The 17,866-nt window shown below is 41.5% G+C and overlaps 1 protein-coding gene and 1 long non-coding RNA gene across 2 annotated transcripts in view; one reads left to right on the top strand and one right to left on the bottom strand.

Annotated features, from left to right (window-relative positions):
- The window catches only part of Samd5 (sterile alpha motif domain containing 5), a 425,986-nt gene that overhangs the window by 143,151 nt on the left and 264,969 nt on the right, over window positions 1-17,866 (top strand). The window lies entirely within an intron of this gene.
- Window positions 4,081-11,714, bottom strand: LOC147823336 (uncharacterized). Its single transcript, XR_015444082.1, has 2 exons — window positions 11,053-11,714; window positions 4,081-5,791 (listed from the first exon to the last, which is right to left on the bottom strand). It is a non-coding gene; the product is annotated as an uncharacterized LOC147823336 (long non-coding RNA).

Raw genomic sequence — 17,866 nt, 5'->3', positions numbered from 1 at the left:
AGAAGAAAATGATCTTTTTATATAAATGGGGTTGGGAAGGCAAAATTAGACCCATTCCTCCATACAGAAAAATAAACTCCAAATGCACCTAAAATTGGAGCGATAAACATATACACATATTACAAGAATATATGACTGAATCCTCTACCATGTGGCTATAGAAAAAGTTTTCTGATTATTATTAAAAATCCCGACTAACAGAAAATAAATGATAAATTTGGCTACACAAAAATAAAACTTTTGTACATCAGAAGTAATAAAAGAAAACAAAAACACTCAAAAAGACAAACATACCAGTTTTAATGGCACAGGCCTATAATTCCAACATTCTGTGATCTGGGGCAGGAGGATTGCAAGTTTGAACCTGGCCTGGGGAACTTAGTGAGACCTGTCTCAAGAGGAAAGAAAAAGGATGGGGATGTAGACCAGTGCAAAGGCCCTAGGTTCAATGGCTAATGCCCCCACACACACACACATGCATGCACAAATAAGCACTATAAGCAAAAAAGGTTGTAAGACAAATGATCAGGAGCCAGGAGAAAATATTTTTGGCATTTATTAGTAATAAAGGGCTAATATCCTTATATTGTAAAAGTGTTTTAAAAATTAAGGGGTAAAATGATCAAAGATTCTATAGAACAATCAAGAAAAGATGAAAAAGAAATTTACAAAAAGAGAACATATAACAAGATATTCAAATCCACTCAGAAAAGGAAAATGCAAATTGAAACAATGATCAACTAATCAGTGAGTTTGAAAATCCAATGATGCATTCTTTTGGGAAAACTATAGAGAAATAGACCCTCCCCTGCTTTGCTGGTGAGAATCACAAATGGCACCATTCCTATGGAAGAGGAATTGGTAATATATAATAAAACTACAGACATATTTTGTTTTTTTTCCTAGCAATCCCTTTTCTAAGAAGATGCTCTGAAGATAAACCTCTGACAATAACACTCCCACACCCACAGGTATATCAGTGAAACATTTATTGAAATTACAGAACATTAGAAAGTACTTAAATTAAGTCCAAGCAGAGGGGTTGAGTGCATAAATTATAGCATGTACATATATTGTGTATTGTAAAGCTAAAAAATTGTGAGGAAGGCCTCTATAATGGGGTGATTTCTAATATATACAGTTAAATAAAAAAACTATATGTAAGAGTATGGTTTTTTATATATATGAAACAGAGAAAGTAGAAAATATGCATCTATCTGTTTATCTTTACTACAGGACATGCAAGAAGAATAAACAGGGAATAATAAAATAGTTTACCTATAAAGAGTGGAAAGAAAATAAAGTAAAAGGATTTTAGCAAGTAAAGACATTTTATTGAGTACATTTGACTTTGAAAAGGATGTTAAGGTGGATAAATTTAAAAATTAGTTAAATTTCTAAGAGTAGGAAGCAAACTAAAACAAAGTAAACTGTATTTTATAATGAATATTTTAACCACATTGAAGAAAAAGAGAAGGAATGAAGGAAGAAAGGAAGGAAGGAAAGAAAGGAAAAAAAGGATGCAACTTATGAAAGGAGAATTTGACTATGTATCCTAAGTCTTTGGATGTGGAGAGTGACAGCTGTGAACAAATCCTCAACTCACCAAGAAAGTTTATGATACAGACAAAGAAATTTTCAAGTTATTTTAGATTGATCGAAGAGTAATGCTATTGGTGGAAACCAAGGTTTTCATAGGGCTGAAGATGGAATACACACATAAACACAGACTGGTAGAAAGCAGATGTTAAGGCTTGTGACTACATGTCCCACCAAAGCCTCATGCAGTCATAGGTGGGACTTTTCAGAGGTGGCCATATCTAGAGTGTGGGATGCTGGGATAAAGGGTGTGTGATTATGAAATTACTCCACTGATTGGTGTGGCACAGTTCTGGGTGTGGATAATGGGAAAGCCTACCCTGCATGTGAGTGCTACTTGCCTTAAGGATGTGTAGCCTGGATAGAATATAAGGAACATAAGCAGGGCTTCTGTGGTCATTTGCTACTTTGCTACTTCACTGCTTTGCTGCCTTCTGGCCACCATGAACTGTTTTTCCTCTGTGATTCCCCTCTGCTGTGCCACCCTGCCTTGGAGCCAACCAACTCTGAACTGAAACTTCTGCAAACTGTAAGCTACAATAAACCCTTCTTCCTTTAACTTTAGGTGTCAGGTATTTTGTCCAAGTAATGAGAAAAGTAAAACAGCAGGAAAGAACCCAATGGGGATACCTAAGAACTGGAGTTTATTGGCAACCTCATGATGTATAAAATATGTATATTTTTAATATATATGTATAATTATATTTATATGTGTACATCTTTACATATATCTGAGCTTTGCTTTCTAAGCAGATGAAGATGGAAAGACACCAAGTTGGAATGAGTCTACTTCTTGTCATATCTTGATCTGTAACACCATTCACCACCATTCTGAAAAGAACTAGAGATTCATAGAGAAATGTCTGTAGTAGGGAATACTTTGAGCAAATGATCAAAATTAGCATCAGTAGTGAGGGGCAGATGGACATCATGCAGCAGTTGCTGTGATCTCCTGAGGTTACTTACACAGTGTTCCTGCCTAGGACACTTCTTTCTAATACCAAGGAACTTTTGACAGACTTGACATAAGGAATGTCCCATTAAAACATATAATAAGTGAGGTTGTGGGGAACTGTATTCTTCAGAAACATCAGTTGTGTTAATAGACGTTGAAATTTGCTATAAAAGACTATGGTATGCTCCAGATTAAAGGCTGTAGTGACATGACAAATAAAGCAAATACCTAAACCAGATGAGATCCTGTACCAGAGGGTAGAAGAATGGCATAAAAAACACACTTGGAGCCTGGCATGGTGGTGCACACCTGTAATCCCTACTCTCTGGGAGGATGAGGCAGGAGGATTGAAAGTCCAGCCTGGGTAACGTTATTTAGTGAGACTTTGTTGGAAAATAAAAAAGGGCTGGGGGTGTAGTGCTGTGCAAAGGCCCTTGCTTTAATCCCCCATACAAAAAAAAATGGAGGAGGGGAGGAGGAAGATGAGGAAGAGGAGACAATTTAGGACAATTGATAGAACTGGAAATATTAATTGTAGATTAGATACAATTATTACATTAAGATTAAAATTACTGAAGATGATAATTGAACTGTGACCATGTAAGAATGTCTTTATTCTTGGGGGCCAAAGGGCTTGATATATATATATCTTATTTTAAGGACAAAGGGGAATTTAACCTACTTTCAAATGGCTCAAGGAGAGAGAGAGAGTGAGAGCATGAGAAAGAGAGAGAGAGAGAGGAGGAGAAGGAGGAAGGGAAGGAAGGAAGAGGGAGAAGAGGGGAAAAAGATAAAGCAATACAGTAAAATGTTAAAACTAGGTAAATCTGGTTGTCAGCTCAGGCTGCTGTAACAAAATACTATAAATGGGGTATCTCATACAGAACAGAAATTTGTTTCTCACTGTCCTAGATCCTAGGAAGTCCAAGATTGCATGCTGGTGGATACAGTGTCCAGTGAGGGCCTGCTTTTTGATTCACAGATGGCCTTCTCCCTGGGTATTTTTGTGTAAAGGGGGACAAGGCACTTCCTGGGAATCTCTTCTGTAAGGGCACTAATCCTACTCATGAAGGGTTTACCATTCTGACATAGTCACCACCCAAAGCCCTAACTTCTTAATATCACCTTGGGCATTAGGAATTCAGCATATGAGTTTGGGGTCAAGGAGACACAAGTATTCAGTTTGTAGCTCTGGTCAAAAGTTAGATGAACATTGTTTATTCTATATTGATCTTTCATTAAAAATTAAACTATTTCCATATAAAAGATCTTTAATGAGGCTGATTCATTTAACCCAGAGGATGTTAATATAATACTCTAGGAATCAATATTATATATTTCTTAGTACTTTTTGTGAACTACATGGGGAGGAGTAGACTCTACTTAAAGCCAACAAAGCCAGAACTGTTCAAGATAAAAGACCACACTTAGATATTGTCCCGGCCCGCGGGTAAGTCAACGGAGACCCTAGAGGGGGAGCGAGGATGAGAGGGGACAGGGGACACGAGAGATGGAGACAAGACAGGTTTCTGATCAAGTCTCGTTTATTGCAGAAGCTGTTACAACATATATACCGTAGGGCTAGAGGGGAGGAGCAAGAGGAGGGTACTGGGGCTACTTCCTTGTTGCCGGGTAGATTTGCAGCAGGCCCGGATATGTCCATAAAAGGCACTCAAGAGTTCTAGCGGGGGGGCAAGGCCCCCCACAGGTCCTCCCTTTAAAATTATAATTTTAGAAAGGCGTCAGGAGAGCCAAGCCTGCGGGGGCTGAGCCTGTCTTGGGTCAGAGCAACACACGTGTCTGCACCGTGCACCTTACCCGTCATCGGTTAACCAGAGAATCAAGGCTCTGGCACCTGTCTTAGGCGGCACACGAGGGCTCTCTCATTGCATGGCACGCTTGCTCAGTTGCCCGTCATTGGCTTGCCAGCCCACTCACCAGGTGGGGCGAGAACACTTCGCCACGGCAAGGACCTAATCGATGGTCCGACATTCGTCCTGGTCAGCCATTGCCAATCTATTATAGTAGACCTGTATGGGTGCTGTTTTTATTGCCTCTATCTGGGCTCTAAGAAAGGCCATGATTTTGTTATAAAGTACGGGCCCTAAAGAAATGAGCAAGAGTAGACCCAATAAGGGTCCCAGCAAAGGGAGGAGATAAGGGAGGAAACCATTGAGGCCAGTCCAGAGGGGATTTTGAGTGAATTTTTGTCGTCATCTGTTTAAATCTTCCTGAAGTTCGCGAATTTTTCCCCTGACGATCCCAGATTTGTTGGCATAAAAACAGCAATGTTCATTTAAGGCTAGACTGTGAATAAGAGAGTTAAGCTACCCTGATTAAGCTTTTGAAGATAACCAATGTGGACATGCTACAATAACATATTCAGAACTTAACCAATATGAACGTTTTGTAACAACATATTTAGTGCTTAAATATCAAGGACAACCAATACAATCAATTTATAACATATTTAGATAATATTCATTGTGATATGTCTCCCATAAGATTATATAATATAAAATTTACTAGGGGGTCCCTTTAATGAATTAAGACCAGAATAATCATTTTCTGGGTGGCCACTTCTATATTCATCAAAGGGAGTTCCCATCTATAATCGTTTTGACAAACAATTAAGAATATATATCTTTTTATTTTATAACTGTTAATTGTAATTTGATTGTTGCGTGTGGGTAACAATGCACGTCACTTTCATAAAATAAATTTCAGTGGTACTTTGATCAATTAACAACCTGGGAAGAAAAGCATGTCTTTAGTTTAATAATATTATCTATAAGTCAATTTAACAATAGGCGAATATCCTTTGAAGAGGAAGGAACATATTGAGCTCAACTGTACAAACACAAACAACAGACAATAGACAAACATATAAGACAGTGTGTAAAATTAGGGTGCACCCAAATATAACTAGCCAAATTGAATTATACTATACTCTTGATGATTATTAGATTGTAATTGTAGGTGCCATTGTTAACTGGTTAAGATTGGACAACGTCAGGTCATCGGCATCATCAGCACACCTATCAACTTGTTTTACTAGGCGTTCTGGGAGCCACCTGGCTGACTTCATTTCCTTGGAGTAAATACACACCGATCCTCAGCCCCAGATAAGTACAGGATCCGGCCCGTGCCATGAGTGGTCCAGGGGGTCTTTCCACATCACCGAGGCAAATTGTCGTTGCGTCTCTGGTTGCCAGAAACGATTGGCTGCAGATAAACCTTTGGCATCCAAATTTAAGAAGTTAAGAATAAATAGTGCATGTGATATCAGATTTCTAGGAGACCCCTTAGTAGGATACCATTCCCCCTTTTTTATTTTGTCTAAAGTAATTTTAAGTGTGAGATTAGCCCTTTCTATAATGCCTTGTCCCTGTGGATTATATGGGATTCCCGTTATATGTGTTATTGTAAATTGTTTGTAAAATTTGGAGAAGCCAGAGCTGATATAGCCAGGACCATTATCTGTTTTAATTTGTTGTGGGCAGCCAAGCACTGAGAAGGCAGTGAGGAGATGAGCAATGACGTGTTTAGTAGCTTCCCCAGATTGCAGGGTGGCAAATATGAATCCACTATATGTATTAATGTTGACATGTATATATTTAAGATTTCCAAATTTAGGGTAATGTGTGATGTCCATTTGCCATAGGGCATTTGGAATCAAGCCACGAGGATTAACTCCCAGATGAGGTGTAGGAAGGTGCAGAGTGCACGTAGGGCAGGCCTTAACAATTTGTCTAGCTTGTTCTCTAGTAAGCTTATACATAAGGCGAAGCGTGTGAGCATTAAGATGATGGAATTGGTGTGCCTTCTGTGCTTGGTCAATCGGACTGGGGGCATCAGTATTTATTGAATAGGCAAAAGCCTGAGGTCTTGTGGCTAGGTCTGCTAAGCGGTTGCCCTCTGCAAGTGGGCCGGGTAGGTTAGAGTGGGCTCGAAGGTGCCCAATGAAAAAGGATTTGGATCGTTTTCTGATTAGATCTTGTAATTGGAGGAAAAGACCACCAGTCTGAGAGGCAAGTTTGATCAGTCCACATGTTTCTAATAAGGGAACAGATTGGGCAATGTAAGCACTGTCAGTAAAGAGATTAAAAGCTCAGGCAGGAAATGCGGTAAAGACCGCTATGACTGCCTGGAGCTCGGTTAACTGGGCCGAAGAGTGGGCGGTTTGGAACTGGACAATGTTATCATCCCACACATAGGCAGCCATTCCAGTGGAAGAACCGTCTGTAAAAACGGGTAGAGCCTCTGGCAGAGGAAAGCAAGAAGTGATCTTCGGGAAAATGAAGTCATGTCTGTTGGCAAAGTCAATAAGTTTGCTGGGAGGATAGTGGTTGTCCAATAACCCTGAATAAGAAGCAAGAGCAATTGGGCAGGAATCGGTGGTTTGTATAAGCCAATCGACCTGGTCCTTAGGGTAGGGTTGGATAATGACATCAGGTTCTTTTCCAAAGTACATCTTTCCATGGTCTCTGCCCAAGATAACTAGGTCTGCAACTGCAACATAATAGGGGTAAAAGACCCGCTTAGGGGAAACTGGGAGATGAACCCACAAAAGGGGAGCGGTTTGCCAAAAGACAGCAGTGGGAGAGAGGGAGGTTTTGCAGATGATATACTGTAAAGGAGAGTTATAATCCATAAAATTAATTGTTTGATTTTGAATGGCTTGTTCCACTGTACTGATGGCTTTGCGCCCCTCGGCAGTGAGCTGTCGAGGTGAAGTAGGGTGGTTATCACCTTGTAGGGTATCATAGAGAGGCTTCAGGTCATGTTTAGTGAGCTTTAAATAGGGCATAAGCCAATTAATGTCTCCTAGCAATTTTTGGAAGTCATTTAAAGTCTTAAGACCGTCCAGCCGCAAGGTAAGCTTTTGGGAGGAAATGTGACGTCCCTTCATCTGAAATCCAAGGTAGTTATAAGGGTCTTTTAGTTGAACCTTATCAGGGGCAATCTGGAGGCCATGAGATTCAAGTGCCCGTCGAAGGTCAGCATAACAAGCTAAAACCTCACTTCCTAATTGCCCCGCTACAAGGATATCATCCATGTAATGGATAATATACATTTGAGGCCAATTGTCTCGGGTGGATTGGAGTGCCGCGGCTACAAATGACTGGCACAGGGTGGGACTATTGGCCATGCCTTGGGGCAGAACCAGCCACTGAAAGCGCTGCATTGGGGTACAGAAATTGGTCACTGGAAGGCTAAATGCGAAGCGTTTTTGATCAGCAGGATGTAAGGGAATGGTGAAAAAGCAATCCTTTAAATCAATAATAATCTTGTAATACCCAAGGGGAATGGCTACCGGCGAAGGGAGACCAGGTTGTAAAGCTCCCATGAGTACCATGGTTTTATTAACTGCTCTAAGATCTTGTAAGAGTCTCCATTTTTCCGACCGTTTTTTAATGACAAAAATGGGAGTATTCCAAGGGGAGTGGCTAGGAATAATATGGCCAGCATGAAGCTGTTCCTGCACCAACTGTTGAGCTGCTGACAATTTCTCCTTAGAGAGGGGCCACTGATCGACCCACACTGGATCATCTGAGAGCCAGGTAATCTTTTCAGCATGGGCCGCAGGAGTGTCAATGGCCCCTATGGAAAATGGCCTAGCCCTGCCCGAGGGGGCCGAGGGACAGGCTCAATGGGGTGAGTAAGGTTTGTAGGGTGTTTCCCCAGTCCCGTTCCTGGAATGTACCCATTTTTAAACATCTGCATAGTGACAATTTCATTGGGGCTGGAAATAATTATCCCCATTTGTGATAGTAAGTCTCTTCCCCATAGATTAATAGGTAACCCTGAAATGATATAAGGTTGAATGGTGCCCTGATTACCATCTTGGTCTCTCCAGGTCAGATCTTTGGCACTTTGTTTAGGATTTTCACTCTGACCTATACCCCCGAGATGGGTGAGGGTGTCTTTTAATGGCCATGCCTGAGGCCAATCCTCTCCCTTTATGATAGTTACATCGGCACCAGTGTCAACCAGCCCAGAAAATTGTCTCCCATCTAACCACAAGGTCACGAGAGGCTTTTGTGCTGAAAGTATCTCTGACCAGTAAACATCAGATGAGCCGAATCCCTGGCTGCCTCGGGCGTTGTTTAGAGCCTTATTAGAGGTAGAGAGAAGGGGAAGGAGTAGCAATTGAGCAAATCTTTGGCCTGATTGAATGGTATTAATAACTTTGGGAGAAGAAACCATAACTTTAATTTCCCCAGAGTAGTCATTATCTATCACTCCTGGGTAAACCAACAGCCCATTTATGGTACTACTGCTTCGGCCTATTACGAGGCCAAAAGTCTCTCTAGGTAAGGGTCCAAAGACTCCTGTGGCGAGGGCCTGGACTCCCATTTCTGGGGTCAATACTGTGTGGGTGGTGGCACTGAGGTCCAATCCGGCACTTCCTTTTGTGGCTCTGATGAGGTCTGAAATGGATTGCTGTTTATTGGAGCAAAATTGAGCGCCCCGTAAATTTGTTTGGAGTTGGGGGCCTGGGGCTGGCCCCCTTTCCCGTTTCCCGAATTCGAATCCTTAAGAGGGGGAAGGGGTCGGCCCTGGGCATCAGTTTTGGATCGGCACTCACTCGCCCAATGCCTCCCCCGATTACATCGGGGGCAGGGCCCGGGGGGCGGAGCATTGGGGCCCTGCATTTTAGTGGTCGGGCATTCTCTAGCAAAATGGCCGGTGGCCCCACACCGGAAACACTTATTGCCGACGTGGCGTTGCAAAAATTGTTTGACTGTGAAGCCTTGCATGGCGGCCGCCATGGCAAGGCCCTGTTGGTAGGCGGCCCCAATCTCAGAACAAAGGCGAATGTAGCCGGAAAGGTCAGTTTTCTTTTTATAGGGGCGGATAGCGGCCTGACAGGCGGCATTGGCGTTCTCAAAAGCAAGCTGTTTAACAAAATCTGTCCCTGTCTCCGCGCTCCCAAAAATCCGGCCTGCCGCCGTGAGAAGGCGGTGGACAAAGTCCGCAAATGGCTCGTCTGGGCCCTGCCGAATGTTAGTGAGGGAGGCACTCACGTCTCCTTTGGAGGGGAGCTTTTTCCAGGCCCTAGTGGCGGCGGTCTGAATCTGGGCATATAACCCCGCATCAAATTGTATTTGTTGGTCGTTGGCGGCGTAGGCCCCCTCCCCAAGGAGCATGTCAAGCACCCATCCATTCCCCGCCTGAGCATTGCGCCTAGCAGTTTCTCGGCAATTTTTAACATATTTAGATTTCCATAATAAATAATCACCTCCTGTAAGGGTGGCGCGGGCCAGAGTCTGCCAATCAATTGGGGTGAGCCAATTTTCTGCCACCGATTCTAAAATAGCCATGGTGTAAGGTGCAGTGGCCCCATATTGAGCTGCAGCCGTTTTAAATTTTTTAATGACCTTAAAATCAAAACCACTGTGGTGTCTTCACGCCTGTCTCTGTGCGTCAGTAGTTTTAGTTACGGGAAAGGCTTCCGCATTTTTAAGTTTCAGGGATACTCCCGACCCGGATGGCACCCTAGGGGCCGCCCCTCTAACGGGGGGTCGTGGCTTAAGTTTGTCTTCTCTACGGACATTTTTATGGGCTTTGCCTGTTCTTAAGCCTTCAAGCTGGGTAATAAGTTCTTGGTGTTCCTTTTCTAACCTTATCTGTTCTTTTAGAAATTCTATTTTGTCCCGGAGTTCCTTTTGGGGATCAACAACAGGACATGCCAGAGTGGGAGTGTCGGGGCCTGAAGAGATATAAGGAGGGGGATATCCGGAGTCGCCCCACAATGCTCCCCCCGCGGGCTCCTCCGACCCGGAGCCCTCTTGGGGCGGATCTGGGGGCGGAGGCGGGCCACGATAGGCTTGAAGGGAGGGATATAGGGGCGGAACCTTCCGCGAGGGTGGGGCTGTCCTAGAGGCGGTGGCGGAAAGCAAGGAAGCAGGGGTTCGGCGAGGCCCTGCCCTACAGGGCTTGGCAGGGTTCGTGGCCGTTTGGGGTTGGTCCGAAGGGACGTCATGTCCGTCGGGGGCGGGATCGTCGTCACTGTCAAAGGACATCAAGTCCTCTTCTTTGTCTGACAAAGAAGTCGTGGTCTCAACGGGCCTGGGCCCCGGCGCCATATTGGCCCGGGAGACTGCGTCAGAATCACTGGCGGGTGTCAGCCCCTTACCATCTCGGAGAGCTACCTCCCCAGCCTGTATAGCCTGCGCCACCAGTGGATCCCTCGCTTTATGAGAAATAATATCATTAATCAAATTCCAATATGAGAACGCCGCAATAGGGACCTTCCCGGGTCCGCAAGTGGCATAATAATCCTGGAGAGCTTCCCCCACCTTTTTCCATCTCTGTTCGTCAATGGTTCCCTCAGCAGGGAACCAGGGACAGAGATCTTTAATATAATCAAAAAATCTTAACAACTGTTTGACTGTAACCTTTACCCCTCGTGCCTGTAATGTCTTCTTGAGACCTTGCACAAACAATTCGTGCTGACTAATGCCCTGTCCCATAATCGCTGCTCAACTTACCGAGGTGCAAAAAGACGGCAGGTCCACGTCAATTGCAAGCCTCTCCCGTGTCGAGTGTGCTCTTTGTTCCTCAATCTTAATCTTAGGGCCCCTGAGCAGCGTCCTTCACTGGATCCCCCGTTCTCTGGCCGCACGTTGGGCGCCACTTGTCCCGGCCCGCGGGTAAGTCAACGGAGACCCTAGAGGGGGAGCGAGGATGAGAGGGGACAGGGGACACGAGAGATGGAGACAAGACAGGTTTCTGATCAAGTCTCGTTTATTGCAGAAGCTGTTACAACATATATACCGTAGGGCTAGAGGGGAGGAGCAAGAGGAGGGTACTGGGGCTACTTCCTTGTTGCCGGGTAGATTTGCAGCAGGCCCGGATATGTCCATAAAAGGCACTCAAGAGTTCTAGCGGGGGGGCAAGGCCCCCCACAAGATATAAAATCATTTCTAGTCAATCTTTTCCTGCAGGATTATGGTTGATCTGGCAGCTGAGGCAATTGAAACTATTTATATCAAAATGTAGAAAACCTTAGTGAGAAAGTGAAAACAGTGGTTGTTAAAGAACTGAGCCCAGGTCTGCCTACCTGTGTACTTAAATATGGTTTACTATTTGAGATGATGTGAGGCAGGAAAGAGATTAAGGGCCAGGTTTCCCTTACCTACTGACCATTACTACTCAGTCAAAATGTGGGCGGAAGGGACCATCTTTGAGCATATAGAATGAAAGGAAGAGCAGGTCTAAATATGAGGACCTTGTTTATTTTGTGAGGATGAAGGACCGGTCTCAATCTTCATTGAATATTAATAATGATGTCAGTAATAGCTAGTATTTATTGAGTATTCCGGGGGAATACACAATCTTTGTATGGGGTCAGCTAATTGGGTCCATAGTTACACACTGTACAATGACCCTTCCCTCAGCAATGGACCACATTTACAGTGGTGGCTTCACAAGATAATACAGGAGAAAAATTCTTATCACCTAGTGATGTCTTAGATGTTGTAAAATCATGGTGTAACACATTTCTCACAGATGGTGGTGATGCTGGTGGAAATAAGCCCATTGTGTTGCTAGGACAGTATGCAACACTTGGTGATGGTACTAAATGCCTGTGTTCTGATTTATGCATTTACCATACTGTAACTTTTATCTTTACTTTAGACCATAGTCTCTCTACTTATAAAAATATTATAGTAAAATAGTCTGCATATTACTCTGGCAGCAACCTCTTCCTTCTCATGTTCGCCACATCTTTTGAAGCCACACTGAGTGATTTCCTATAACTTTTAGGTTTTTGTAAGGACACTCGGTAATGTCTGACCAACAATGAAATTGCCTAACCATGAGATGCATCTCTGAGAATGTATCCCTATCATTAAACAACATATGACTATATGTTCATTCATTTAGAGTTGAGGAAAGAGACACAGAGATATAATTTACTCAGTTTATGAGTGGTAATTACTCCAGAGCCTGAAGCACTAAAGCAGATTGAATCTGTGATTAAAGGCATCTAGTAGAGAATAAAAGAATGAGCTAAGATGCCTTCTCAAAAGCAAACATCCTTATAGAATGAGATTATGCTCTGTGGCAGAATGGGTTGACACATTTAAACTAGTGTGTCCTAACCACTTTATAACTGATAGGTGACAGTTGGGGTGCTGGAAGTTGTTAATAGGTTAATAGATATTCTTTGATGAAATTAGTTTCCTAACCAAATAACATTGAGAAACAGAGAATATATTATCAGAACATTTAAAAAATGGTTTCCACATTATGTGTCCAGAGAACATGACTGGGAAAGTTTAATTTTTTTTCACCTCTTTGTTTCTGTAATATATGACATCATTAAAATGAAAAGTAGTCCTGGGCCGGGGATTTAGCCCAGTGGTTTCGCCGCCTGCTGTGCAAGCGCAAGGCCCCGAGTTTGATCCCTGGTACCAAAACAAAACAAAACAAAAGTAGTCCTTAAACAGACCATATTTCCAATGCATATAACCTATGAGCAGAATATATAAAGAGCTCTTACAGCTCATTAATAAACAACCCAATTAAAAAGTAGATATAAGAAGATGATAAATAGCCAGTATAGCACAAGGAAAGGCGTGCAACTCTAGAATCAGAAAAATACTAATCAGTCCAACAACAAGATTGAATTATACAGTCATTAGGGAGATGAAGTTAAAAGTTTTAAAAGCCTTGTCATGACTTTTTCTTTTTGTTGGGTTCTCCCCCTTTGCATTTAATTTGTCACGCCCAATGGATTCATTTTGCTGGGCTTCCTGGGGTTGTGATCCTATTGTCTTTTCCTAGGGTATTGCCTAAAATTTTTTGGAGTGCTAGTTTGGTATTCATGAAATTCCTGAGGTGGTTTTTATTATGAAAGTATCTTACTTCTCCATCAATTTTGAAAGAGAGTTTTGCAGGGTACATCAATCTGGGTTGGAGGCTGTTTTCCTTTAGGGCTTGAAATACATCACTCCAAGCTCTTCTTGACTTGAGGGTTTGCATTGAGAAGTCTGCTGTGATTCTGATGGGCTTTCCTTTGTGTGTGATTTGTTTCTTTTCTCTCACTGCTTGTAGAATTTTGTTCTTCTGTTGGATTTCTGGAATCCTAACTATTATATGCCTATGTGTAGATTTTTTTTTTTTGATCAAGGCTAGCTGGAGTCCTATATGCCTCACTTATCTGTATGTCAAGTTCTTTTCCCCTCCTTGGGAAGTTTTCTGCCATCACTTCTGTGAACAGTTTTTTTATGTCCTCTGCACTCTCTCCTCTTTCTTCATTGACTCCAATCAGTCTTATGTTATTCTTCTTTCCATCGTCTAACAGCTGCTGAATTGATTTCTCATGTTCCCTTACAATTTTAAAGCAATTTATCTTTTCCTGGTCACTAATTGCAATCTTATCTTCTATATCTGAAATTCTATATAAATTGCTTTGCTATCAGCAACATTTTTCAATTATGGACTACAAGATTTCCCAAAAGTTCATGGAATCAGGAGAAGAAATCAGGATTTCTGTTTATATTTTTAGACACCAGCTTCAATCTTCTGTAGTAGCTCATCTTCTGCCTGATGGAATGCTGTGAGTTGGAGGAGCTATGTATTAGAAAAATAGTGGATTCTTGGTTGTGATCATGAAAAAAAAAACTACATAAGAATGAGTATATTCCATTTGGAATTTATGTTAAATTGTTTTTGTTAAACAAAAATGAGAAAAGTAGCAGCCAGAGTATAAAGTAATAACCTACATAAAACAATTCTTTGAAAGTCTAGTATATATTTATAGCCATAGGGTAGATCTCCCATCCAATTCCTCACTACGGGGTTAGATTTTTAACTTGTAGTAGCTGAAAATAGAACCAGGAAACGCTACGGTCAATCTCCTGCAGGTCAACGCCCTGTTGTGCCTGTGGAAAGAAAGTAGCTCTGTGGGGAGGAGGGGAGGTGGCCATAAAGTCCTAATAGGCCATTTTCTTTTTTCCACCTATGATTGTCCTCAATCACTTGATAATCACGATGCTATTAGGAGCACCTTGACGGAAGATGCTCGTGTGCTTAGCTTTGCCATTAACAACATTGACAGGAAGCTTTGGGCTTGCTGCGGAGCTGATGGGTCTTGAGAGTCTGGAATTAGACATCTGCCTGTTCCCATGACATGCCAAAATGCCCTAGCTCCTTCTGAGGAGGGATTCTCAGGCCAGAATTGGAACTGTACATGTATGAATGCCTAAATTATTTTGTATCTCTTCCTGTTCTACAATTTGTTGCATGGAAGTGCACTCAGACACTTCCATGTGCCTGTGTTTATGATAGTGGCTTTTACTAAAATTGAAGTTCAGCAAGCCCTGGGAGACACACTTACAGGGTTTCTTGCAGAACCCTTCCTTCCCCAGACCTACACACTCCAGCTGCCTCTCTCCCCTGCTGAGCCAGTTCTGAATAAACAGATTTTTTCCAAGTTTTAGCACTTATAGTGGTCCTGTATACCCTTCATGATCTGGTAGTAACCTGGTCCAGATCTCCTAAAGATGATATTTCAAGACTATATTCCAACTGCATTTTCAGATCACCCTTTCTTTGTGCCAAGGTACTCAATGAGGCTATGCACAAATTTTCCTCTAGGATGTTATAAATATCCCCATGGGCTACAAGTGCTAAAGTTCTGGTGTCAGCAGGCACTTATATGTGTTTATTCCCTTTATGAGCAAACTTTGCCAATCTTGTTTTCTTTTCCTGGGAAAAGAACAGCCATGAAAACAAAACCTAGAATTGATATTTCTAATAATTATCACCATTAAAAATCACTGACATTTGAGTCTTTACCATCAGAATTTTTGTCAAAGAGCATAATTTAAAAGTAAGTATTTCTTTTTCACTCAGAAGAAGTAAGTGCCCCCAAAAAATAACCACTTGGGAGAACATATCTGTTATCATTACAGATGGAAATTAGATATGGTATTGTGATGGAAAACAATATTTTTCAAATTTTAAGACAAAGGTTTTCCCTGAAAATTTTCACAAATGTTTTAGAAATGTAGAGGCCTCATATGATCTTAGAAGGAATTACTAATCACTGAAGTATTAATCAGTCTCAAATAAATATCCACCACATCAGAAACTGACTTAGTGTCACATCTTTAGTCCTTGGGAGCACTTAGGTGGTGACACTTAAGTTTATGCTTTCTCTGCATCTGTAGCCCATGGATAGTCTTCCTTGCCTTGTTTCCTCTCCTTCTTCATGCCTCATATATGCACAAGCATAGGGCAGAAGATGCACATGCCTTTCTTGGGGGGAAGACAATAGGACTACAGTGCTAACCACATTTAGGGGTGATCAGTGTCACTCTAGTGTCATGATCTGAATTAAGTAAATGATAAAAGAAATATGACTTTCTCAGGTAAACAGATGAAGTTCATATCATTTGTGACTTATTAAACTTTGGAAACAGAAAACAAATGAGGTTGAAAATATCTCCTTTCAGAGAAGGATGCTGCAGGCAGACTCCTGGGACACTTTGGCAATTAGTGGCTTCATTCTAAGCTAGTCCATGGGTATCTGGTTTATTTTAAGAATAGAGATGAATGAGAAAGTGAAATCTTAGAAGCGGAGGATGATGGATAATTTCCATTTTGATGTGTGAGAAAATCACGTGAATTAGTGATGGGTTTAAAAGGTAGGTATGAAACTGAGGAACTTGATTGCTGAAATTGTATAAGAAATGTTAATCCCTCTGGGAACACTGACTTTGTCACTTTGTTGATGAATAAACCTGAGTTATTGGGGTCCTGTGTCCAGGCTCTGTAGTAGGGATAGGAATGTACAGGTGAAAAGGCCTGGGTCTAATATCACGGATGGGAAATTACCAGGTTGGGGCTTACTCTATTGTCTTTGATTCTCCCAGAATAATAATTCCAGAGAATGCTCCTCTTTTGCTGCACCATTCTGTTTGCATGTATTTAATCATTTCAATCTGCTGTCAGGTCTTCTCCAAACCATGTGCATAATTGGACATATGTACTACAACAAAAAGATCCCTTTTGACACCTGCCACTTCAGAAAACAAGTGCAAGCCTGGATAGGAGGACATGATAGGAGACAAATGTATTTATTTTGACAAGTGTGATTTGTTTTTAATTATTAATATTTCACAGTATACTAGTAACTTCTTGTAGGATAGTTTGTAAAAGCAGTGTGACATTTGATAATCTGCCACTACCACATTACCATACCTCTGTACAATTAAGGCTTTAGTCAGAAGAGGATTTGACTTTCACTTTTGGTGTGAAATACCATGAAGCTACAGAAAAATATGACTATGAGTATTAATCATAGATTGCATTTATAGTAAGCGTTTCATCAGCGATTTGAAGGTACTTCATTGTTTCTGCCATTGTGAAATCCTGAAACTTTAATCCAAGAATCTCTAATACTTGACATAAAATCCTAAACTTGTCAACAATTGTCTATTTCTCTGATTTCTTTTAAAAAGTGGAATTTATTTTTTTTTTAGAAATTTGCAAACTTAATCTTTTGGACTACTTATAGTAGAAACTCACATTTTTTGGTTCTAGCTAATTAAACTATGAGAATGAAATTAAGCTGAGGACAAGGGTTCCTCTTACTGTTTTTGTAATGGTGAGGGAGCTTCACTTCCCTCAGCAATAAAAATGTCCCCATTCAGTCTTCATCATCTCTGTTTAAGTTTCTGGTGCTGAGTTTCCTTGACAAACTTGAAATAGTGAAAAGAAAGCTATGGAAGGAAAGATTCTGCCCCTCCTGCATTGCCACAACACTTTCAGACACTAAAAAAAATCTGATTTTGCTTTAATTTGTACTCAGCAGTGTCAGCTCTGTGAGAGGAAAGGGCATCCCTGCTGACAGCAATCATTATAACTCCAGGAGACCAGCAGAGATAAATATACTATAAGCCATCTCTGAGTGGGTCAAACTTGTCCTTATACTTCTGAGGTCCAGGTGAGAGATTTCCTCCATAAGAGGAGTTGCTTACTGCTGCCTAAAACTGTGTTGGTTTGTGATCCTTTCCTAGAAAAATCTTCATATGTTACACACTAAAATAGGTCAGTTGTGTTTAGCAAAGAACTTTTTTAAGTAAAAAGTGTATGCTAATATTCAGCAAATGACAATCTCTGCAAAATGAAAATGAATAAAAACACAAATCCAGAAGCATTGAACATCATATGTAAATTTAACTGACATTTCATTCTAATCTCTTGTGAGTGAATTGGATATTTGCAGAATTAATTGAAAATCAAATATATATTTGACATATATATTGAATCCAGAAGCATGATGTACCT

This window comes from Heterocephalus glaber, unplaced genomic scaffold, assembly GCF_053883595.1.
Source record: "Heterocephalus glaber isolate CG9 unplaced genomic scaffold, H.glaber_assembly_v1.0 deba00001593, whole genome shotgun sequence".
In the NCBI taxonomy this organism is placed as follows: domain Eukaryota; kingdom Metazoa; phylum Chordata; class Mammalia; order Rodentia; family Bathyergidae; genus Heterocephalus; species Heterocephalus glaber.
This window is presented reverse-complemented; position numbering and strand designations above follow the sequence as displayed.